We start from the raw sequence: 26,040 nt of genomic DNA on the forward strand, positions 1-26,040 counted from the left end.
GTGTGAACTCAAGATGTCTAGTTTCTTAGGGGATGCATGTTGCCTTTTTGACATTACTGCATGTTCCTTCTCCTTCATTTTCATTTTAAGATAAAAAATGAAATAGACACAATGTGTTTACGTGTCAAAATATTTCTGGAAGAACAAGAAGGGGTTAATGAGCCAAAAACAATCTTTCTGATCATTTTTTGGACTGTCGACTAAAGGAGGTGTCGGAAAAATAGACTGTTTGACAAATGGGGAAGTCGGACTTGTGGACTGTCGGAATATAGCTACGCACCCTTCTCAGCTCACAAAACTAACCAGCACATTAACAATAAAAAAGAAGAAGTGGTTTGATTGCCAATGAGACAACTCTCTACAAGAGACCAAATGACACAGAAATTAACAACTATAGGTCACCGTACGGCCTTCAACAATGAGCAAAGCCCATACCGCATAGACTTCTTCTTCTTCTTCCAGTTAAGCGGCCGCAATCAACTGTCTGCTTGTTCTGCCACTGTGTGTTGCGCATGAAAGTCCAAAGAAATTCAATTATATTTACATTTTGTGAAATAGTCAGCTATAAACGGACCCCAAAATTGATCCTTATTGCCCAAACTACTTTAAACAGATGTAGATTTATCGAGTTTTTGTTTAGGGGTATGTGTCTGTAATCATGTAATAACTCATTGGTGTGCGTTGGTAGTCATTAAACTATTTCCTTCAGTAATAAAATTATCACACCAATGAAATAACGCAAACAATTATTCATTAGAAATAACACATTATGATAAAATAATCAGCCTCAAAATGCTCTTGTTATCATATAATCATGCAATCAAAACCCCTAACACAGTTCAGTATCATTATAGACATACATCAAGTATTCCGTCTTGAACTTGCATTGCAGTGAGACCGTTGACTTTGAGATGAAGAACAGCAATAAAACTGCTATTCCGTTGCTTTGGGCTTTGTCAGGTGTACTATGTAGAAATTTTGAGTCATGAATTTATACACCATATTCATATTTGGGAAACATGTGTGCAAGATATAAAAGTTGAGGGTAGTTTTTTTAATGATTTTCTTCACATAATGAATTTAAAACAATTCTAACATTTGGACGTGTTTCTGGTACAAGTTATCTAGGCTATGAATAAAAAAGAGTGAATTAGGATCAACATAAATAAAAATTAAAAAAAAAAAACGTTTTGATATGCAAACAAACATGTACCAAAGACTTCAATTTGGTAATTAAATGATGTCCATTACCCAAATATCATTGATAAGAAACCGTTAAATGCTGTTCTAAATGAGGGATAATTTTCGTAGCTTTTGTTACTTCCAAAAGTTTTCCACATGACCCAGACTATCTTGTAAAACAAACTGAAAGGAATATCTACCAGGTCTTTCAACATTAAGTCAGACGCTGTACAAAAGCATAAAAACAATTTTAATTTGGCCTGGACTATTTCTTTGATGTATTTTTTCAAGTACTGCATGACATCACTATCAGCAGAAGAAAGGTTTTCAAGAAAGATAAGGCTTCCCAAAACGTTTTTACAGTCGGTTGTTACGTATTGTAAAGCTGTTGTTATTTCGTTGGATTGATCAAGGTTCCCAAGTCCGATCAATGTACTTTGGTTGCTGAACTAGTTCTTAATGTGGAATTTCCTTTATGATTAAAAGGTTGAAATTGTCAGGTTTTCCCACTTTTCACAAGAGTGGCTATCAAGAAAATCTGCAAGGTTTATTTTGTCGATCTCTGCAAAGTTTTCCAAAGCACATAACAAAGCTTCATTCTCACATGGAGTCTGGTACTAAAAAGATTGCTTCTTCAAATATAACTCAGTCTTGTGCAATTGAACCATTAAAGATTTAAAGTTGTGCGCACAATATTAAAAAAGTTGTGCGCACAAGTTTAAAAAAGTTGTGCGCACAAGATTAAAAATAAGTTGTGCGCACAAGATTATAGTTGTGCGCACAAGATTTAAAGTCCCGCGCACACATATTCTAAATTTTATCATTGGCACTTAAGGGGCTCCGTAGGTACAGGTGTCTGGACTTTCGTCTTTTTAATTGAGGTAATATTTCCCATGTAGTGGTACCGGTGTTTGGACTTTCATGTGTTTAATTGAGGCAATATTTCCTATGTAGTGGTACCGTTGTGTGGACTTTTGTCTGTTTAATTGAGGTAATATGTCCTGTGTAGTGGTACCGGTGTGAGTATTTTCGTGTGTTTAATTGATGTAATATTTCCCATGTAGTGGTACCGGTGTCTGGACTTTCATGTGTTTAATTAAGGTTATATTTCCTATGTAGTGGCACCGGTGTGTGGACTTTCGTGTGTTTAATTGAGGAAATATTTTTATGTAGTGGCACCGGTGTGTGGACTTTCGTGTGTTTATTTGAGGTATTATTTCTATGTAGTGGCACCGGTATGTGGACTTTCGAGTGTTTAATTGATGTAATATTTCTATGAAGTGGCACCGGTGTGTGAACTTTCGAGTGTTTAATTCCCTTTTCATTGTTATGACTATCCTTTTCATCAAGTTACCGTTAAGTCTGTCCCTTTAGAACAATTCTATTGTCTTTGTTACACTTGTAGCAGAGTCATTTTTTATGCTTCATAAATTATGTAATTTGCACTTTTGAAATCATTGATTTATATTAAAAATCTCCTTATTAAATTCATATTGAGTCTCAGTTTATTATTTCACTCTTGTAAAGTATTTTTGCTAAAGGATATTCATCCTTTAACATTTGATTTAGTATATAATTTACGTATTGAGTAATGTTACTCATACATATTCATGGGGTTGAAACTGAACTCTTGTTTTGATTGGTTCTTAGTTATTTGCGGTTAAGTTGAGTTTTTCCTTTGTGCACCTTGAGTAGAATTTACCTGGACACTGGTCAGTGAAAGTCGTCCTTTTATTTATGCAGATTATTATTATATCAGAAGCCCATATTTACAGATTGTATTATTAGATTCAGCTGTATAGTTTTCCAGACATGATTTGTCACGACTAGTAAGTTGCACTTTCTTCTTTATTAACATTTTGACACGATTTAATATATGTGGTTAACTTTCCTATTTTCGAGTAAATACTCTTCAGATAGCATTTTTATAACACTGGAATGAAAGATTTGAATGAGCGTATTTTGGTAAAGAAGCTAGGTCATACTTTTATAAAGTAATGTAATATTTGCCACTGATCATAGCGTAACTATATAATGTTTAGAGAAATCGTAATAACAGTATTTTACAGATACTGCATGTAGAAAAATGGCGGCATGTATAATTAGTTATAGTATATTGTGAAAAGAATATTCGAGTTACATGTTAGCGTAATGCTATTTTTATATAGACGAGTTGAATACAATTGTCATGTCATTGTGATTAGTATTTTATATAATTACGAAGAGTCCGTTCTTTTTATTGTATTTTTGTTTTCAGGACTCTGATGTAGATTTTTTATTTATACTTTGTGCCAAGTTCCTTGTTTACTGGAGAACTCACTCCACAAGTGGTAAGCGCATAATTTGTAATTTTTGTACTATTTTATACTATAGAAATACTAGTCAGACATGGATTATTTCCTTTTGACGATTTGTGCGTTTTTAGCAAATCAGGGTATAGAATTTATGTGTCGGTATTCAGACATAGCAATACTTTTTGAATGTTGTAATATTTATTAAGTTTGATTGTAAACTTTCATGTACTTGTGAGAAGTAAATCTAAGATACATTCAATAATATTTAAGAATTGAATGCTTCTTTTTGTAACTTCATTGGGGTGTAAAAGCGTTGACCGAAGTACATTTTGTATGAAGCGCGGAAGCGCTTCATACTAAAAATGTGCGCACGGTCAACGCTTTTACAACCCTATGAAGTTACAAAAAGAAGCATTCAATACATATAATTACATTTTTTTAGCAATGATCATGAAAATACGAATTTTATTATTGTTTTATTTAATTCACCTGTGCACTTTATTGTAGGACCACGTGTTATCATGAATGAAAAGTTTTATTGAGCAATGCAATTGTTTACGGAATAACATGTGATGTGCAGTTAGCCAATCAGAAAAAAAGTATCATAATGAAACATACATCTAATGTAATTATTTAGTTGTAAACGCAATGAAACTGATTACCGTTATATTTTAATGACGGTCACAGAAACCGGTTTATTAAAGTAAAGGTGACATGTGATGTGAAAAACAAATTTTGGTTAAGAAATAGTCTAGAGCAAATCAGTTTCAGAGTGTCAGTCAAAGCAGGGATGTAATATTTAAAAGGAATAACATCGACTAATTATTTTGTTTTATAAAATGACCATAAACCCACTTATTCATGGTATGGTATCAATATTTCTGACCTGACACTACGTACTTTTTATTGCTTAATTCTTAAGAATTTTATATGCAATGTTTCGGGTTTTTTCGTGAGTATTCCAATGTAAACCCTCATCAGAGGCCGACTTTCGGTATCTATTTCGTATCTAGTATCATAGATAGATGTGTGTCTGTTTCATAACAGTTTTTTAATTTATTAACTACACGTGCATATAGGTCTACGTTGTAGCTAGTCTTTTTACAGACTGAAAAAAACTGACCAAGTTGATCAGCACTTTTGTTAAATTAATGAAGAGACTTATTGTCTTTATTTTGATCACTAATTACTTAAACATAAACTAGTCTACACGGGATATAGTAGAGATAGTATTTATCAATGTCATATTGTTGAATTCAGGGTATACTGGCGTGTTTGTTTTATCATTTATATGATATTATACAAAAGTCTTCATGTTTAGCATTTGAAGAAACATGTGTAGGTACCCTGCCGGGTAGAAACATGGACATATAAGAAACCGTCGGTTATCTCAGATACGTGATCTATTGAAATAAATCGGTGTCATGTTTTTATTACACCTGTTTCACAGTATACACTATATTATAAAGCTTCCTGTATAGGGGTTCTTCGACTTAATGATTAATTATCATGTCGCTAATATTCTTATTGTTTTTGAAACCCATATCTGGTTTAGATTTAAAAATTTGTTTGGCAATCGGGTCTTTCAGAATTATATACGAGAACTTTGTTATAATTTTTTAAAGATATTTAGCATTATAATGATACGTTGTCTGCCTGTTATTTTGTTTCTTCCGAAGTTTTAACTGTCTGTCTTCGTGACGAATTTTGTGCAATATTTGACTGACGATTTCTTTCGTGTATCCCCGTCTTGATAATTTATCTATAAACAGTTTAATACGTTTATTAACATGGTCCTTATTGCTGGTGTTTCTAACAATTGTAATTCCTTGTCCTTCAAAAACACAAGAGAAACAGGTAGGGGCATGACTATGAGCTTCTATGTTAATACGGAAATGTATTTATTCAATTTCTCAGTAGGTATGGTGTGACAGTTTATATATAGTATTCCAAAAGTAAATTTCAGCAGGTTATGTTTCTTATTTGCTATTTCAATTGGTTGTTTAATCTTCTCACTGCTTCCATTAAATATAATAAAGCCATCATCTCTCATTTGTTTATGAAATTTGATATTATCTTTGTATGGACATTGTTCTATAATATTATTTATATGGTCAAATATAGCAATGTCAGTTATTTCCGGGGAAGCAACTCCGCCCATTGGAACGCCAACAATTTGTTTATATGCGTTTTCATTTAAAGTAAATTCATTTTTTGTCAGTAAAATACCAATAGTATCAAGTAGACCTTCTGTAGATGGTCTTTTAATTTCATATTCTTGATTTACATGGTCTTTCAGCGTATTTTCTATAGCCGTATTAATTTCATTGAAATTAAGATTAATATATATAACTTTATTGCAAAAAAACATGAAACCCTGACGGGTTAAAATGCAAACATAGTACATTGTATACACAAGTGACAAGAAACATATGGTGGCATACAGCTGCCATCGAATTGACCAGTTGCCCAGATAATTATTGATGTATATTATTACGATAAGTCGACATGTTATCTCGATATGTCGACTTAATTATCTCATCAAGTCGACATAATGGAGGCACTAAATCGACTTGTTAAGATAGTTAACACAACATGTCGACATACTTATCACGACAAGTCGACTAAAGCTATCTCAGGAACTCGTCTCGAGGTCGAGATGAATGCCCGTAACTGCCCTTGTCTTGTTGAGTTGTCTAATTAATTATCACAACAAGTCAGCTTTATTTTCTTGACAAGTCGACATGCAACGGGGTCAATCGAGACGATATTGGTTAAAAATAGACATTCGTTCGGAACTCTGCAGTAACGTTTTTCCGCTACGGCAGTTGACATGGCAAAAATCTTTCTCGCGTTTACAGTCAAGTTCCGAAAGAATTAATAGAGTTCCGAAAAAATTCTATTTTCAAACTATCTCAGTATCTGTCTCGATCCGACCCCGTTGCATGTCGACTTGTAAAGAAAATAAAGCTGACTTGTTAATTCGACAACTCAAAAAGATAAGGGCAGTTACTGGCATTCATCTCGACCTCAAGACGAGTTGCAGAGGTAGCTTTTGTCGACTCTTCTCGATAAGTATGTCGACATGTTATGTTAACTAACTAGACAGGTCGATTTAATGTTTCCATTATGTCGACTTGTTGAGATAATTAAGTCGACATGTCGAGATGATATATCGACTTATCGTGATAATATATCAATTTGCCGTTATAATTATCTGGGCAACTGGTCAATTCGATGGCAGCTGTATGCCACCATAGAAACATTATAGCGATGTTATATCATAGGAAACATATGGTGGCATACAGCTGCCATCGAATTGACCAGTTGCCCAGATAATTATTACGGCAAATTGATATATATTATCACGATAAGTCGACATAATGGAAGCAATAAATCGACTTGTCTAGATAGTTAACACAACATGTCGACATACTTATCGCGACAAGTCGACAAAAGCTATCTCGGCAACTCGTCTTGAGGGCGAGATGAATGCCAGTAACTGCCCTTATCTTGTTGAGTTGTCGAATTAATAATCACAACAAGTCAGCTTTATTTTCTTGAAAAGTCGACATGCAACGGGGTCGGATCGACCCTAGATTTGGACCTAAATTTTTTTTAAATCTTAGCCGAACGACACCTTGGATTTTTTCTAAAGTAGACCTTAGCCACCCAGCTTCGTTTAGCACCTAGTGCGGACAAAAGTATTGCCGTAGGGAATTTTTTATTAACTTATCCGTAAGGGTGGGGAAGGGTGTCCGACCCTAACTTTGGACCTATTTAAACAAAAAACTAAGCCGAACAACACCCAGTTTTTTTCAAGGAGACTTCAGCTACCCAGCTTCCCTTTGTACATAGTGCGGACAAAAGTATTGCCGTAGGCATTTTTTTTATTAACTTTTCCGTAAGGGTGGGGTTGAGTGTCCGACCCCAATTTTGGACCTATTTAAAAAAAAAAATAAGCCGAACAACACCCTGGATTTTTTCTCAAGAAGACCGCAGCTACCCAACTTCCCTTTGCACCTAGTGCGGACAAAAGTGGGAATTTTTTTATTAACTTTTCCGTAAGGGTGGGGTAGAGTTGTCGATCCCAACTTTGGACCTATTTAGAAAAGAAAAAAAAAGCCGAACAATTAACACCCTGGATTTTTTCTCAAGTAGACCTCAGCTTCCCATCTTCCCTTTGCACCTAGTGCGGACAAAAGTATTAACGTAAGGAATTTTTTTATTAACTTTTCCGTAAGGGTGGGGTAGAGTTTCCGACCCAACTTTGGACCTATTTAGAAAAGAAAAAAAAAGCTGAACAACACCTATCGGCCAGCCTTTTTTTAATTAACTTCATACGGAACAATGTTTTTTTAAATAACTATAGTCTGCCGTTTTTAAACTGGTTTTTTTTACTAAGTTTATGAAACAAATAAATATAGGGGAATTATAGTTAAGATTATATGGTGGCATACAGCTGCAAAAGAAAGCTTGGAAGCTGAGATCTACTTGAGAAAAAATCCAGGCTGTTGTTCGGTTTGCTTATGTTTTTTTTTTTTAAATAGGTCCAAAGTTGGGGTCGGACATGTGCACCATCCTCATTTATACAACACAAAGAATATGTCGTCCACTTTTCGGTGTAGTGAATGAGAATTATTGTCAGGGGTAAAATTAGAGAATAGGCAGGCGAAGAATGGAGATCGTAGCGGTTTTTTTTTTATCCACACAGGAAACACATTGAGAGATTTATGCTATAAGAAATTAAGCATTTCGCATTGTGTCCGAAAAGACAAATTTTCTTTCATTGTAGAGGATGCTTACATAGTTTTGACATACTATATTTGATTGTAATATAAAATTTCAACTGTTTTTTTTTTAAATGATTATTTATTAATTTATTTCTGTCATTTCTTTAACCCGAAACCGTCTTTGAAACTGGTGAAAATGTTTTGCAATGTTCCTGGGATATCAATTTTACCCCAGGGTTTTCGGATTTTTTCATTGCTGTCAGTGGGAAATCTAGTGTCAAAATATTACCTTCTAAGTAAACACTGAAAACTTGATCTTTCAATGTTGGTTCTGTTTTAGCAAAGACACTATAAGTTAAAAATTCACAAGAAAACTTTCTGGTATTAAAGGAGCACTAGCTACGATATATATAAAAAAATAAAGTATGATTTTTTTTAGATCAATCATTAATCAAAATGGAATAATCAAATAATAATTTGCTTTTAGCAATCAATTTCCTTTAATTTTGTTGAAATAAGCGATTAAACATAATTTTTGACTGATTCACTTGCAAGTGAAAACGTCATCATCATTCTGAACCGGTATTCATGTGAACTTCAAGTTAACCCCTAGCTAGAGATTGACAACGCATGCATTGTACGTGTACTGGTTATTTAAAGAAAAAGAATGTCAACAATGAAAGTGAAACTACGGTACATCATTTGATTACTAATTCGATGCACATAAAATCATTCGTATATGGTTAAAAACAATGAGAAACATCTATTTTTAATCTATAAAATAAAATCAAACAGACCTATAAAAATCCACTTGCACGTGTTGGTTTAATCTATTCGTATCTCTATTTTTGTTTACATCGCTTATATGGTCATCTGAGGTCAAATCGATAGTTAATTAGATGGCGTCTGGAGTAAAATACACACGAAACGAACCTATATATTATCTACCCCATGCTCTGTAAACTGTTTATTTTTGACTTTTGATAGTTTGGATAAATGTTTTACCTTGTTATAAACCAAATATGAGAATTTGAGTCAAATCGGTTACAATGAATTTGACAGCTAGTGCCCCTTTAACAATAAAAAAGATTTGCACTAAAAAAAAACATTTCCAAATAAAGTTATCATTTCCCTCCTAAAAAAGCAATTAAACGACGAGTACAACAGGCTACAGAAATTTTGTGTATATTAAAGATAAAAAAAGAAGCTTTGTGTCAAATTAGGTGAAAATACTCCTATGCGAATAAATTCCTGGAGTACCAGCTTTAATTTATGTTTTTACCGGCTGTATACCTCTCTGGAACATGCTAATTATCCGCATATGTATCATATGTACATTTTGGTTCAGTGGTGCTGATGGCATTTGAAGGAGTCCTCTTTTTCATATAATGACATCGGGGTTTTATATGATTTGCTATGTGGTATGGGGTTTGCTCATTGTTGAAGTGGTAATAAGCATTGTATGTAACTTTCATAACATTTGGTTGAGGCAATTAAAGTTAGAGCGCGTAGACGACAAATTTAAATTTTTTCCCATTTATAAATGGGCTTGAACGGTGAAAGTGATGCCAGCCAAATTTAAACTTGATCTCAGTTTGGTGGTAATTAGCATTGTGTATAAGTTTCATAGCATTGTTTGAGGCAAAATAAAGATAAATTGCGGAAAATTCCAAGTTGTAAATTTATCCCATGAATACGTACGGACGTAAATACGGACAAGCGTTAAAATTAATGCCCCCTCCGCTGTAGCTGAGATTATTCCGGCGGCACGTCTGTCTGTGTATACCTTCGTTAAAGAAATAGGCCATTTATAAGAATGGATAAGTTTGAAAAAAAGTTTGTGTATGGAAAAGGAGGGGGGGAGGCAAACTTCTGAAAATGACAAGAAAAAAACCCTATTTTAATAATCTAAAATTTAGTGATTGTTCTCTTTCATTTTCATTTTTTAGTTTCAATTTTTGTTTAAAATGGGAGGGGTCATAATTTTGTACCCTTTTTGCCCCTGGCTCCTATACCTACACTGTAATTATGACATATGTGTTGTAATAGCAATGAAACGAGTCATTTCGAATACCGGTATGAAAATGAGACTGTTCTATGACGACTTTTATTTATTGAAGGCACTAATTTATAAAATAAAAAAATATTGTATTTATTGGCTCTTTGTAATATTCAATAGTGTATTTGAATAAAATTTCAAAGAATTAAATTTACTACAATACAAACAATTCTTAGCTCTATTTAAGAACATGTAATTTAAAGTTGTTGAAACGAAGTTAGTTTAGAATTTGTCAAAGTAAGCTTTAAGAAGTCCTTCTTTTAATTAAAATTTATATTTCTGACTCCATTTATGAAATAAAATCTATAGAGCAGAGAATTTTGATTTTTTTGTGTATCAATTAAAAATGTAGATTGAATGAAATACGTATTTGTGAAGAAGAGATAAACACTTTCCTTGGCTTCTTTTTTGCGGACGCCGAACTATACATTATATATAAGTTTTGAAGAAGATTTACTTTATCGTTTGAAGTGAAAAATATTTGAATCTACATTTTTAATTGATACACACAAAAAAAAAATCAAAATTCTTTGCTCTATAGATTTTATTTCATAAATGGAATCTGAAAAACATCCATAACAAATGCACCGTATCAAATGCATATAAGAGAACACCTACTTATAAACTGTTACGTCGCATACTATGTATAGAGACATGCATAATAAATCTTAATTAAAAGGAACTCTTAAAGCTTACTTTGACACATTTTAAACTAACTTCATTTCAACAAGTTTAAATTAAATAATATTCTAAAATAGAGCTACAAAAAAACAAAATGCTCTGCTCTATAGATTTCTTTCATAAATGGAGTCTGGAATATATCCATAATAAATGCACCGTATCAAATGCATATATGAGAACACCAAGACTTTTAAAATGTTACGCGTCGCATACTTTGCATAAAGTCATAGTTAAATACAGACCAATTTTACTTAGCAAGCTTTATCAATATCCAGGTTTAATTTCAGATATGTACTAAGCTTTCTAATTTTTTGAAACATACACTAGTTCACTGAATGAGCATGACATGTAGATATTGTTTAAGGCAATTTCAAGGGAAGCTTTGTCAATATGATTATAATTTTACCTCAAGAGCTTGAATTTAAATAGTAATTGTAGCAAAGTTGTCCAATTTTGGATGTTGAAAATGAGATAAGCCGACTGTTGTATGAATTGATGGGATCACTTCCTGGAGGAAGTGTTAATAGTAACAGCGCCTTTTGTGTGTACCCTGTAAACCTGTATGTGGTGGTCTGAAACATTAATCAAAGGATCATGACAAAGAACTAACATGGGTTGTCTGCTGTATGAATTATCATTGTCAAAGATAAATATGTATATAAAGAAAAGCATTACCAAGTTCCTTCTTTAAGATATCTCATAGAATTAATCTAATAAAAGGAAATCAGCTTTAACCTAAGAACTGTAAAAAGGGCGACTTATGGCCAAAGATAGTCCTGTCTAATCTGAAATTTTTGCAGGTTATTTAAGTTGCAATCTAATTGACTTTAAAAACCTCGAATCTCTCTTTATTCATAATTATACTATATTACTCATTTGAACGAAACTAAAAAAATATTTAAATAAAATACACCTAATGCCTCAAGAATATAATTGTTTAGCTTTTAAGGTCCACTAAACTTTATCAGTGATCTCTTGGTAGTATGTTTGAAACCATGATTTATTGTAAAATCTCCCTCACTTTAAAAACATAAGAAGATGTTGTATGATTGGCAATGACAAAAATGTTCACAAGAGAGAACAATGATGAGGGTGTGGATGTTAACAACTATAATAGCTCATCGTTAAAATATAAAACTGTTAAGACAATAAATAGAAAAATAAATATGACAGACAGCAAACAATAACCACCATGTACTAAAGGGCCACTTACTTGTGATAACCATGTTTGCAAGCACTCTGACAGCCCTCCCATAATCAGGAACAGTTGTGAAATAGCAAACAACATAAGTGCAAATTGTAAAACTCAGTTCGAAAGGGCTCAACTAAAAAAGGTCAGCACAGAGTATATATATATATACTAAACCAATTAATAAAATGACACTAAGTTCCAATAGCTAGTTCGAAGCTAATTACAGTTGATGAATAAATACTCTTGACACCGACAAAAAATATAAATCAGTACACATCCGATTAGAAACCAGTGAAAAGTGGGTTCAGTGTTATTATTATAATTATATTATATTGATGTTTTGGAGGCGACTTTCCTGGTATGGAACTTGCACCCTTGTGGGTTTAGCTTCAGAAGCCTGGAAATCGCATTTGTGAAAAAATATTTAACATACAATCATTTAACACTCATCGTTCTTTTTTTTATGAAAAACATTGTTCGATTCTATACCTTAACATGTTTGTTCAAGAAGAAAAGGTGTGGTAAAAAAAATAAAAAACTTTGAATTTCAAAAATTAAGTCTTGTAAAAAAAAATATTTTAATGGCCAAAAAATTGTGTAGTAAGATTGTGACTATGTTGGTTAATCTAACTCAAATTAGTCTTATGTTATAGGTTACATACCAACACTGTTGGGGAGAACAGATCTTTGAATTCTAAAATAGCAGAACACAATCTCGGTCTATATCTTTATTTAAATATACAAATTTTGAGACAGGAAAATGATGCATTTGTTATATTATTCTTTTGAATTGAGATAATTATGCATTGTATTGTATTGTATTACTTGAACTATTTTAAAAAGTACAGAACATTTTTTGTATATTTTTTTTTCAACTTTGGCAAAAAAGGGGAAGCAACTCATATTACCTTACTTTTACTACAAAATGTTTTTTTGTATAGTTTAAGTATGGATACATGTAGTTACAGACTTGTTTTGCAGAAAAAAAAACTTGTGTTGCAATTAGTTGCATATTGTTCACTAAATTGACTAGACTAATAGGCAAGTGTAATATTTGAAAAAGACGTCTAGTTAAGGACTTTAATGCACCCACCTAACACACGGCTAATTTCTTTTTTAAGTGAAAGAATAATGATTTATCTTTGATTTTTGCCCGGTCGTCACAAAATCGTACGGTGCAGTTTTTGTAAAATTGACGTTTATTTCAGAAATTAGTTGAAAATTATAAAATTACGACATGTTTTTCAAGCAAAAGAAATTAGTCGTATCTCTTCTTTTAGACAGAATAATTAAGTGAATTAGATTCTTAAAATAATGAAAAACAATATTTACAACTATAACTCCGCATGCTTTTGCATTCCTTCTAAATATTTGACATTTTGTACGAAAATTTTCATAATCCTGACCTTTTCGGATCTACAATTAAATTTTTTATTAAATGCTTTTGCACTCTATCCATTTTAGAACACACCAAATCACTCATCAGTTGTCGTTTTTTCATTCAAGATCAAGACTTTATCTCAACATTTCTTAAAATCACGAATTTCTGTAATTTTATGATGTTGGGTAAAATCACTATAGTTTCCGGAATCCTTTATCTATTTCGTTATCGTTTTTTTACTGAATATATTAGTCGATTTCCGTGTACTTAAAGTGTTATTAGAGTACGATAAATCATATTTAAACAGTTCTATTTCTATCTTAAACTTCAGTGTAGCTTAAATAGATATAAAATCGTCCGAAATTAAGATCAAATCAAAGTAAAACATAGTTTTTGAGTTCTGTAGAATTCACCCATTTCTAAATAAGGAATCGTATCGGAAAATTGTAGAAAATCTTCCGAGTCGTGTCAAATTTTCACAGTCCAGTTCACAATGAAACCCTTCATATGCTAAAGAGCAAAAACTATCTATTGATTGACACAGATGCATAGTCTGTCATGTATTTACTACATAGAAACTATGTAGTTTTAAAAAAACACTTAAATGAAGATACAGTTGTATTGCCGCAGTGGGAAAACGAAAAGATGAAGTTTACAGAAGACTGGTCGATGAATATGAAAAAAATTAAAACATCCCATTTGAAAATACAAAATATCATAAAAGTTGCTATGAATATTTCAAAAGTAAGCACAACCTATCATCTTCTGTTTTGTCTGTACAAAGACTTTGTACTACATGTACCAATTCTACCGACCAGTCTCTTCTCATATATCAACGAGGGCAATAGATCTAAAACTCATTCTGATTTGTATGTTTGTATATTTTGCAAATGTATAAAGCCTATAAGCAAGTTACACAACTTCATAAGGTATCCTCTGAGTAGCAAACTCAAGCTGTATTGAGTGTTAAAATACCTATATCTCCTACAATATATAAAAAAAGAAGATGTGGTATGATTGCCAATGAGACAACTATCCACACAAGACCAAAATGACAAACATTAACAACTATAGGTCACCGTACGGCCTTCAACAATGAGCAAAGCCCATACCGCATAGTCTATAAAAGGCCCCGATAAAACAATGTAAAACAATTCAAACGAGAAAACTAACGGCCTTATTTATGTAAAAAAAAGAACGAAAAACAAATATGTAACACATGCATAAACAAACGACATCCAATGAATTACAGGCTCCTGACTTGGGACAGGCACATACATATAGAACGTGGCAGGGTTAAAAATTTTAGCGGGATCCCAACCCTCCCCTAACCTGGGACAGTGGTATAACAGTACAACATAAGAATGAACTATAAAAATCAGTTGAAAAAGGCTTAACTCATAAGATGGATAAAAATACAAGTGGACGTAATGATCTCAGTGATTTACAAAATAACTCATGATTATTTTACTATTAAATCTTTATACCATCGAGCTTGCATCGCTAAATATTTGCTACAAAATTTGAAGTCAGAGAGTAAAGAGCTATTTTATTCTGAACATAAAACAGCTTTTACTAACATTTCGACGATTAAAGATGACGTGCCTGTACACAAGGAAGTATTCTGGTTAACAACTTTTAAATTAATTACTTGATCAGTTAACTGGGCTTAATTTATGCCCGAGGATCGCAACTTCATAACATATTATCAGCTTCAACAAATACTAAAAATACATGTATATGGTCAATTTATAGTTACAATGTACATGTATACAGCCTCAACAAGGCCAAGGTACATCCAATATTGTATACAGCAGCTCTATAATTTTGTCTTATTCTTTTTAACTCTTTTTCATTTAGATTTATCATTACAAATGCACCATATTTATGGACACACCTTTGATAACTATTAACAAGTTTGACTGATCAACAGATTAGAAAATGGGGCATACATTCTACATGGCATTATTTTTCTTCTGGGGGTCAAAATTTTATCCAAGACAATGTCGACCTAACTACAGAAACAATAAGAGTTCTCCGTATGACTTTGGTTGGTTAAAAGGCAACATCGGTCCGGTATGATGTTATCCAACTTTCTACAATATTTGATCTGTTCACGCAGGGGGAGGGTTGAGATTGCAAAAACATGTTTAACCCCGCCGCAATTTTGCGCCTGTCCCAAGTCAGGAGCCTCTGGCCTTTCTTATTTTTGTATGATTTTTTGTTTTAATTTCTTGAGTATATTTCGAAGCTTAGTACGACGTCCATTATCATTTCAAACTAGTACATTTTTGTTTAGGGGCCAGCTGAAGAACGCCTCCGGGTTTGGGAGTTTCTTGCTGCATTGATGACCCATTGGTGGTCTTCGGCCGTTGCCTGCTTTTTGAACGGGTTGGTGTCTCTTTGACAAATCCCTCATGTCCATTTCCAATCCTTAATTCAATCTGTATATAGTAGATCTTGTGTCCGCTTTGAGCAAAACCTCTGCTGTACTGGTATATACCCATGCCAAGGAAGTTGTCTTTGTATGGATATTTTGACCGATATGAATTATTAGATTACAAGTTAAAATGAAGCTATAATATTCCGATATCGCAATATTCCGACACCTAAATGGTCCTTCATCCCATTGGTCCGACGTTTCGATCATTTAGGTTATACGCTAACGGGATTTTAACATAAGAAAGCCAAATAAAAGGTTCAATATTAGGATAACCTTGTCCTCCGTTTGAAGCGGTGAAACAAGATATAAAAAAGTATTACGTAGTGCCAAAGTAGCCGAAGGTCATCACAAGCGTAATTTAAAAAAAATACAAACAAACTTTGTCAAGTGCAAGTTGTTTGATTAATAAGATATCTCAAGATACACGGCGGCCGACTAAAGTAAAAATCAAACACAGTTTGACGTACAATGAGTGGTCATTTTTTTATATTAAAATTGTTGATATAAATATACTAGTAGCACTTTACTCATTTAAGTAATGTTAGTTAATACTCTTATCATATCTGATTTTAAAATTAGTGATGTAAATAAAATTGCGGTATGATCCAGACTCAACATATTGCACTACAATAATAACAAAAAATCCACCCTATGGTTGTCTGTTCTTGAAGCGGTTCGTAGGCTTTCAAACTTACAGGAGACCATACGCTTCTTCAATTTTAATGCACAGCTCATCATGGGACTTTCTAAACAATTAAAAATACGTCATATGTTAAATTTCCCCTTGCTTCAAATATTTTGTTTCGGATTATTTATATCAAATTTGCAGATATATGTTTGTAAATACGTGCAATCAAATGATACGGAGGTATTATAAGATTTAGATAATACAAGGGCGACTACAGATACAGTTGTGTGACTTAATGGTTGATTTTTCAAGACTCCGAGAGAAAACGTTACGTAACATGCGTTACCGTTAAAATCGACCAAAATTAATTAACACTATGATAGAAATATATTTTCGCAACAGTAATACAGCATTCCTATAAAATTGTTTCATTTTTGCATTTGTTTTGACTCGATTTTTCTACTGGAAGTATCCGTGAATTGAAATTGCACCCATGACCTTTGATCTCGATTAAAAAAAAAATGCACCATAATTTCTTTTGACGACCGGGATATTTAGAAAGTACACATTCTTAGCTTTCCAGTGATATATAATTTAGCCGTGTGTTAGGTAGGTGCATTAAAAATGTAAATTTGGCTCTCATATCACTCGCCTATAAGTTACTAGTTACAAATTAAGAATTTTGACCCCGTTGGCTTTCCATACTTGTCGGGCAAGTTACATACACATCATAATACAATCATTATTATGAAACAAATTTTTAGCGAGATATCTGATTACAAGAAAAATTCTCACGTCAATATAGATGGATGGATAAAAAGAACAATCGATGTAATTAAACAATTTTATCATGCTTACAAGGTTATTTTTTGCAAAAAATATCGGTTGAGAGATAAACAAATTTCCCTCGGCTCACGGCTCTGGAAATTTGTTAACCTCTCAACTAGTATTGTTGGCAAACACCCCCTTTTATGCATGATATATTTGTATAAAAGGTCATAATAAATAGAGTTCTGCTATATAAGTAAAAATTTTATTTAAAAACAAATGCCTACCTTTTTCAATAACGACCCAATTTGAATTTAACTCTTCAAAAAATGTATTTGATACTTAATAAACAAGTTTTTTTAAATATAAGTGTATTAATTAAGGTTGATATCTCGACTGAGACGGTGAAGAAATAAAACACCCACCAAGGTTATATGTTCTACATTACGAACATTTCTTTGTTGTATAGCCGATTTAAAGGGTCTCATTATGTTCATCGAGAATAAAGATCGTGCAAGAATACCCAACGGGGGTTAAATATTACGATTGGATCGTGAAAGCTCGGGTATAAGATCGTGAATTCCACGGGTGTAATTCGGTTTATCGAGATAATTGGTCGTGAAAGAATACCTAACGGTGGTCAAGCATTGCATTTGGATAGTGAAAGATCTGGTACTGGATCATGAATGTAATCAAATGTAAATTCTACCTTAAAATATTTGAAAAATCGCTGAATTTTCAAAACGCGGAACAAATCCGAAAAAAAAGCGCGATACATGTCTATGGATTTCATTAAAAAAAAACAACAAAAAAAAAAAACACGCTTTTTGTAACTTTAATGGTCACATTCCAATATATCATGATATATTTGAAACTCCATGTTTGATTTGTCTGATAGTACAGGGAAATAAAAGTATGCTCTTCCCTTGAAACCGTTCATTTGTTTATGAAAATCTTGTTGAATTTTGTTGATTTTTCATCAATTTTGATCGTGAACGATCAGGCAACGCTTTAGAATGAAATTCAAAACAGTGTGGCTGTGGCCATTGATTGACACATTAAATTCATCCATTGACTGGGACAATTTAGGTGAACGTTTGTATGTAACGACCATTGTTCACTGTGTACTTTTTAAAGACACTTAAACTATGGGGTCACCAAAGGTCCTCAACACCTTAATAAAGTATTTCGAAAAATTAATCATGAATACACTTGCAACTGATGGAAGCGTGTAACTATATATATTTTAATAAGAACGAACATTGATTTCTAGCTTTCAATTATTTTTTTCTAAATTCAATCCTTTACCTCGATAATTAATACAAATAACTAGGGATGTCAAAAGTTCTGAAATTTAATACTCGGATACTCGGTCATGATACTCGAGTACTCGCGAGTACTCGGATGAATCTTATACGTCTATTGAAAAGTTTAGATTTTAGGCGGGATGCAGTGTTTTTGTCATTACCTTTCATATACATATTTTACGAAAGACAACCGTACTTATAAAAGCACAGCTTTATCCTCTGTTTGTTGTGTCAATTTAACAATGAATTACCGACCGCTGTTTCTATAAATAATTGTTTTTTGCACTATCTTACGGAGCCCCGCTAGAGACATGCTAAGAAAAAAAAATATATTGTGCGCACAACTTAAATAAATTGTGCGCACAAAATAATATACTGTGCGCACAAAATAATATTGTGTGCGAACAAAATAATATAATGTGCGCACAAAATAATATATTGTGCGTACAAAATAATATATTGTGCACACAATTTAAATATATTGTGCACACAACTTAAACATATTTTGCACACAACTTAACTTTGTGCGCACAAATTAAATATATTGTGCGCACAAAATAATATAGTGTGCGTTAAATTATTTGACCTTACACATGGTTCGGGTCTTCAATGTCTCCTTTTTAAAGTGACAGAATGGAGAAATGCCAGTGGCGGATCCAGAGGGGGGCGTAGAGGGCGTACGCCCCCCTTTGCTTGGACTTTTTTTGTAAAATGATTAATCAGACTAGACTTTGTGAACTTTGCCATTTCCCGTGTAATTATCATGCGACAATTCTTTACTTATACATTTGTAAAGATATTTTTCGCTGGTATTTACTGATTATGTCAAAGTCATGTGATTCGCTACATGGTGGAGTTGATCAGTGCGTAAAATAAAACGTCACTTAGTTATTTTGAAATTCAAATTACAGTAACACTTTGCTTAGGCTGAGGATAACAACCATGATACCTTCAAAGCGACACGGGATTGAGCAAGAACGTAGTGACATCTATTTCACAATTTCACCAAACAGAAAGTAATACGTACTCTATTACACTCTCATGAAAAAAAAATCCACAGCGATATCATTTACCTACGAAAAAATGTTTAACCCCAAACTACCCAGGCTATTTTAAAATAGCGTGATAGCTGAATAATGATCCCCAGTCAGTATAAGATCTAGACAGATTTAAAGTCTAAGGTACGAACCATTTGATTTGAGGAGGCAGTCTAAGGTATTTGAAAGAAAAAAAATCTGACTCTGATTTTTGCATTAAATAAAAATTCTGGCCGTATCTGGAATGAAAACAATAATCTTTTTTGCTCATTGATTAGAAACAAAAATTTCCAACAGAATTATTTAGTATTAAATGAACATGATGAATACAAAATGGGCGTATTTGTTTGAGGCCGGGGTTTGTATGTCTGACCGGAATGTCTGTTTCGCTGAACTGATTTATTGAATACTTTTTCAAGACCAGACTGCAACCTGTCTGCTGAGTGTGGCCTGTATGTCGCCATTTGTCGACCGTCATTCATAAATTCGTTGTCTTTTCAAACTCATTCGTAGCCTTTGGTTGATTTGGAACCCCTCATCTTCCTTAATTTTGTTGGGTGAAATATATCAACCAAACATTTGGATAAAAATTGCTTGTTTGACTTTTTTTAACTCGTGATAGTCGTATTGTAAATTTCATAGAACAGCCCGACGTATTTCTTGTTTGCAACAAGAAATCTTTGAGGTTATGCTAACTTAACAAACAACAAACGAGAATTTTCCATGTCTATTTTTTACTGACAAGTCCCACATCAAATATATCAGTACATAGCTTTGGATCCATACTATCATTTTATGACAGACAATCAATAGGGAGAATACAGCATAAAAAAATGGCCAACACTTACACTTTAAAGCAACTATATAATATACATGCCCCACGCCAGGAACTTTTTAAAAAGTGCATTTTACACTTATTTTATGGTTTTTAGCCTAAAAAAGGTCCCAAATTTTTTTCGCCTAGCTCCGCTCGGCAAACATTAAAAACTTCGCCCCCCCCCTTTTCCAAATTCCTGGATCCGCCCCTGAGAATAATATGTTCTTCAAAAGTGACAAATATTAATTGCGGGATAATACCTTGTGTATACTATAAATATATACATATAAAAGAAGATGTGGTATGATTGCCAATGAGACAAGTCTCCACAAGCGACCAAAATGGCACTATTATTGAAATAAACAATTATAGGTCAGCGTATGGCCTTCAACCATGCCCATACTGCATAGTAAGCTATAAAAGGCCCTGAAATGACAATGTAAAACAATTGTAGCGAGAAAACTAACGGTCTTATATATATAAAACTAAAGACTCTCAAGAGCCTGTGTCGCTCACCTTGGTCTATGTGCATATTAAACAATGGACACAGATAAATTCATTACAAAATTGTGTTTTGGTGATGGTGATGTGTTTGTAAATCTTACTTTACTGAACATTCTTGTTGCTACAATTATCTCTATCTATAATGAACTTGGCCCAGTAATTACTGTGGAAAATATTTTCTAAAAATTTACAAAAATTTATGAAAAATGTTAAAAATTGACTATAAAGGGCAATAACTCCTAAAGGGGTCAACTGATCATTACGGTCATTTGACTTATTTGTAAATAGTTATCAAAGGTACCAGGATTATAATTTAGTACGCTAGACGCGCGTTTCGTCTACATAAGGCTCATCAGTGACGCTCATATCTTACTTTGCTGAACATTATTGCTGTTTACAGTTAATCTCTATCTATAATAATATTCAAGATAATAACCAAAAATAGCAAAATTTCCATAAAATTACCAATTCAGGGGCAGCAACCCAACAACGGCTTGTCCGATTTATCTGAAAATTTCAGGGCAGATAGATCTTAACCTGATAAACAATTTTACCCCTATCAGATTTGCTCTAAATGCTTTGGGCTTTGAGTTATAAGCCAAAAAATGCATTTTACCCATATGTTCTATTTTTAGCCATGGCGGCCATCTCGGTCACTGGACACATTTTTTGAACTTGATACCCAAATTTAATTGTTTGGTTTAATTTGTCCCAGTAGTTTCAGAGGAGAAGGTTTTTGTAAAAGTTAAGGACGGACGACGGACCCAAAGTGATGAGAAAAGCTCACTTGGCCCTTCGGGCCAGGTGAGCTAAAAATGAACGAACAACAAATATGTGACGCCCCTGATATGGGAAAGTGGAATATCAGTACAACATAAGAACGAATCATAAAAATCAGTTGAAAAAGGCTTAACTCATCAGAACGACACACATAAAAATGGACGTGTATGTCAGTTTCATTTCAAAAGCACACACAGCGCGTCAATCGAGTACAATGGAGGGTTTATATTTATGCAACAGTTTCATGTTCTCGTCTTGAATATGCATGTAGTTAGACAATTGGCGTTAATGACTCATTCAAACATCAATGCTACAATCTGTGCGGTTTTACTCCTGTGCATGATGTTGATTATAAACATAGAAAAAACCGTTATAAAAAAATAACTGACCCACTGACATTAATTACTTTGGTGAAATTGCTACACGTTGATATTATTATTTATCATATACTTAGCATTGATATGATAGCTTTTGCATATGTGTAATGAGCGGAAGTACACAAGCCATCATTTCCCACCCGGCCTGATAACCCATATCAGCCCCGGGCTGATAACCCATATCAGGGGCGTCTCGTGCAAAAACCCATAATGTTATCAGTGCTTCTCGTGCAAGTTACTTCCGGTGTTTCTGGTATCGATTGTTTACTTTTCCATTGTGACGTCAGATATTTTTTATGACGACGTCAAAATTTACGGGAACTTTTGTCCCCAGTTTAGTACTTGCTAACAAATGCCATTGACAATTTAGAATCATATTTTAGTACAACAAACATGGAGTAATAATGATCATAAAACTCTTCCAAATTTTCAATGTTTCAAGATGCCTCTATATATAGGAAATGTTACCATACATATATATGGAGGTAGTGATACTGTTGTTGGACAATTATAGTATATTTGATTCATAATTTAACTTCTTTATAACGTTTTTGACTGTTTTAGTTATTGTATTCGTTTATTTGCCTTATTTAGTCCTGGTATCTATGACGAGTTTATTTACATAACACTAGTATCGGAAGTATATGATAAAGCGATTAATACATGGCCTTCTCCATATCAGCCTGGGTATCATCCCTCGACCCATATCAGCACCTCGACTCCATCTCGGGCTGATATGGGGGTATCGGGATGATACCCAGGCTGATATGGAAAAGGCCATGTATTAATCTCTATTTATAATTTGACAATGAAAAAGAGACCCATTCCTGTGGCACGTCTATGTATTCTTTATAAAGAAGGAACCCCCTACCACGGTATGAGGCTGTCAGAATAAAGGTCTAGTATTGAAGATTCACAGTTAAGCACTGATTATGTAAATATAGCGCAGGTGAAGCAAATTGCCCGTGCTAACGATTTTTAAAACCCAGTTCTGTAGATAAAGTTTAGTGCTGATGTTAACACCAGGGCTGCGTTCAATATCGTAGCAGCTACGCAGTGCTACGTAGATTTTCACTATTGAACGTGTAGCTATTTATTAGTTGTTACATAGATATTGATAGCAGCACTGCAAATGTAAAGTATAGTGATGTCGATATCGAAAAGCTAGCTATTGAGATGTCAAGATAAGCGTTGTAGGAATAAATTCTAGCCCTGGAAATGTCAATTACACCATTATTGACTCTACACCTTCTATGCAAAACTGCACCTCAAACGCTAGACTATTAATATCCAGCGCTAAAACGCTGGAATTTTTATTGTGTTCATATTTTTTTCAGTACATTCCTACAATAATTTTTTTTTCTTATGAGAAGGAAAGCAAATTTTTTTCCCTATAATGTGACACAGAAATACATTTTTTTTTTCACAAAACTATAAAATTAACATAAAATTCATTTTAACTATTCACTTTGATGTAAAATAAAAGTGCATGGCTCTGTCTATATCCTGGCATTGAATTTTGTCTCTTTTGTTAGCCCACTTCCTATATTATCATATTCTCCGAGTCCGTCATACAGGTACTACAGTCCTTAAATTTAAATACTGCAATTGAAGTGGCCACCATTGCCATATGTAATAGTGGAGTGACAAATCGGGAAAAGTCGCTTATTTAAGGAGTTTAATGGACCGAAATACCTCACGGCTGAAAGTTCACATGAAGATAGAGTAAACATTATACTTTCATTTCAGTCCTGTCGTAGAGTTTTCCCAAGGTGCTGTTTTTTGTAAAATCGCGTAAAACTGAGATTTTCTGATTTTTTTCTTTTTCATTTTTAAACACGGGAACGTTTATTATAAATTCTCGAATGAAGCTATCATCAAAAAATTGGTATCAGATGAAAGAGTGATGTATCAGCTTTTATTTGACATCAAACTTTAATATCATATGAACATATAAATTGAGTGAATTGGACGATTTTCAATTTAGAATTGAATGCTTCTTTTTGTAACTTTATTGGGGTGTAAAAGCGTTTACCGAAGTACATTTTGTATGAAGCGCGGAAGCGCTTCATACTAAAAATGTGCGCACGGTCAACGCTTTTACAACCCTATGAAGTTACAAAAAGAAGCATTCAATACTTATAATTACATTTTTTAAGCAATGATCATGAAAACACGAATTTTATTATTGTTTTATTTAATTTACCTGTGCACTTTATTGTGGGACCACGTGTTATCATGAATGAAAAGTTTTATTGAGCAATGCAATTGCTTACGGAATAACACGTGATGTGCAGTAAGCCAATCAGAATAAAGTATCATAATGAAACATACATCTAATGTAATTATATGTATGTAACATCTTTTTACCACCTTACCGTCTATCAAAGTATATTTCATTTCTTGTATATATCATCAATAGTAAATTTTCACAAAAAAAAAAGTGGAACAACCAATTCTTAAGAAGTTTTGATGTATAAAAGTTTGATAGAACATACAAATCAATTTTTACGAGCATTTTTATAAAACTCATCACATAGCAGTATTACTACTCAATTTTCACCTCAATAAGTCATGTAACGTTCCCCTTTCCTATTTCCCCTGTCATATGAAATGCAATAAATTAATATGCATTTTCTAAAGTTTTATAAAAAAAAGAATATATAATTGTATCAATAGTTGTGTCTATGTGCTTGAATAGTACAGATGCTAAGGTTAAATAACTTTTGAGATGCTTTTATTCTTGTTCGGAAATACTAATTTTAAACCACATTGGAACACATCCGAAAAATTCCGGAAAATTATTGTCAGTGCTAATTATTCAATTAAATAAGAACGAGTAAAGTAGCTTAGATCGTATTATTAAGCCTTTACATGTCCAAGAAGAAAACATGATCACGCATTTGAATTAGTGAGAGCAAAAACATGCGTGTAACGATGAATCAACATTCGTTAAAACACGTTGGTGAGTTCACTCGTCATAAATAACTTCAAGGACAAGCCGCTTTAACATTCAGCATGCATTGTTAACTATTTGATGAAATTTAAAATAATTTGCTTCTGATGCTTCAAATTAATGGTATGATTGCCAATTAGACAAATCGCCACAAAAGACCAAAAATTACACATACATTTACAACTATAGGTCAACGTACGGCCTTCAACAATAAGCAAAGCCCTTACCGCATACCGGTAGTAAGCAATAAAGGGGCCGAATTGACAAATGTAAAACAATCCAAACGAAAGAAAAAAACGGCCCAATTAATGTACAAAATAATAAACAAACAACAAAAATGTAACAGCAACAAATGACAACCACTGTATAACAGGCTCCAGACTTGGGACAGCCACATACAGAATGTGGCATGTCAGCAGGCGCCCAACCCTCCCCTTACTTCGGACATTGGTGTATATAAAAAGAAGATGTGGTAGGATTACCAATGGAATTACTCTCCACAAGAGACAAAATGACACAGATATTTACAACTAAAGGTTACCGCACGACCTTCACAATGAACAAATCCCATACCACAATGTCAGCTATTAAAGGCGTCAAAGGGACAGTTTAATATGATTAAAAATGGTGGTAGGTCCAAATTGTTCTTCAAGTCATTGAATGCAGATCAATTAGAGATTATAAGAAATTTCTTTGCATCTGAAAATAAACATGGGTTGATAAGATTTGTAGGTACACTGTTATGCACTATCGCACTACAATGATTTTGATTTGCAAGAACATGACGAAATATTTCCAGCGGGATCTTTTCAAAATCTATAGACTGTGAAGCAATTTTGTGTAGGATTTGTAAGTGACTGAAGTGGCAGTTATACGAATTATTCTGTCGCCCCTTTTTGTC

General features: G+C 33.3%; 1 protein-coding gene and 1 long non-coding RNA gene across 2 annotated transcripts in view; one reads left to right on the top strand and one right to left on the bottom strand.

The window, feature by feature from the left end:
- LOC139517607 (uncharacterized) overlaps positions 1–17,816 on the bottom strand; it is a 31,551-nt gene extending 13,735 nt beyond the window's left edge. The window contains exon 1 of the mRNA XM_071308842.1: positions 17,649–17,816. The gene's annotated coding sequence lies outside the window, so the exon portion shown is untranslated. The remainder of the gene's footprint in view (positions 1–17,648) is intronic.
- LOC139517608 (uncharacterized) overlaps positions 2,870–26,040 on the top strand; it is a 35,192-nt gene continuing 12,021 nt past the window's right edge. Inside the window, exons 1-2 of the long non-coding RNA XR_011663168.1 lie at positions 2,870–3,011; positions 3,440–3,512. This is a non-coding gene — a long non-coding RNA (uncharacterized lncRNA). The remainder of the gene's footprint in view (positions 3,012–3,439; positions 3,513–26,040) is intronic.

Source organism: Mytilus edulis, chromosome 3, assembly GCF_963676685.1.
Source record: "Mytilus edulis chromosome 3, xbMytEdul2.2, whole genome shotgun sequence".
Taxonomy (NCBI): Eukaryota; Metazoa; Mollusca; class Bivalvia; order Mytilida; family Mytilidae; genus Mytilus; species Mytilus edulis.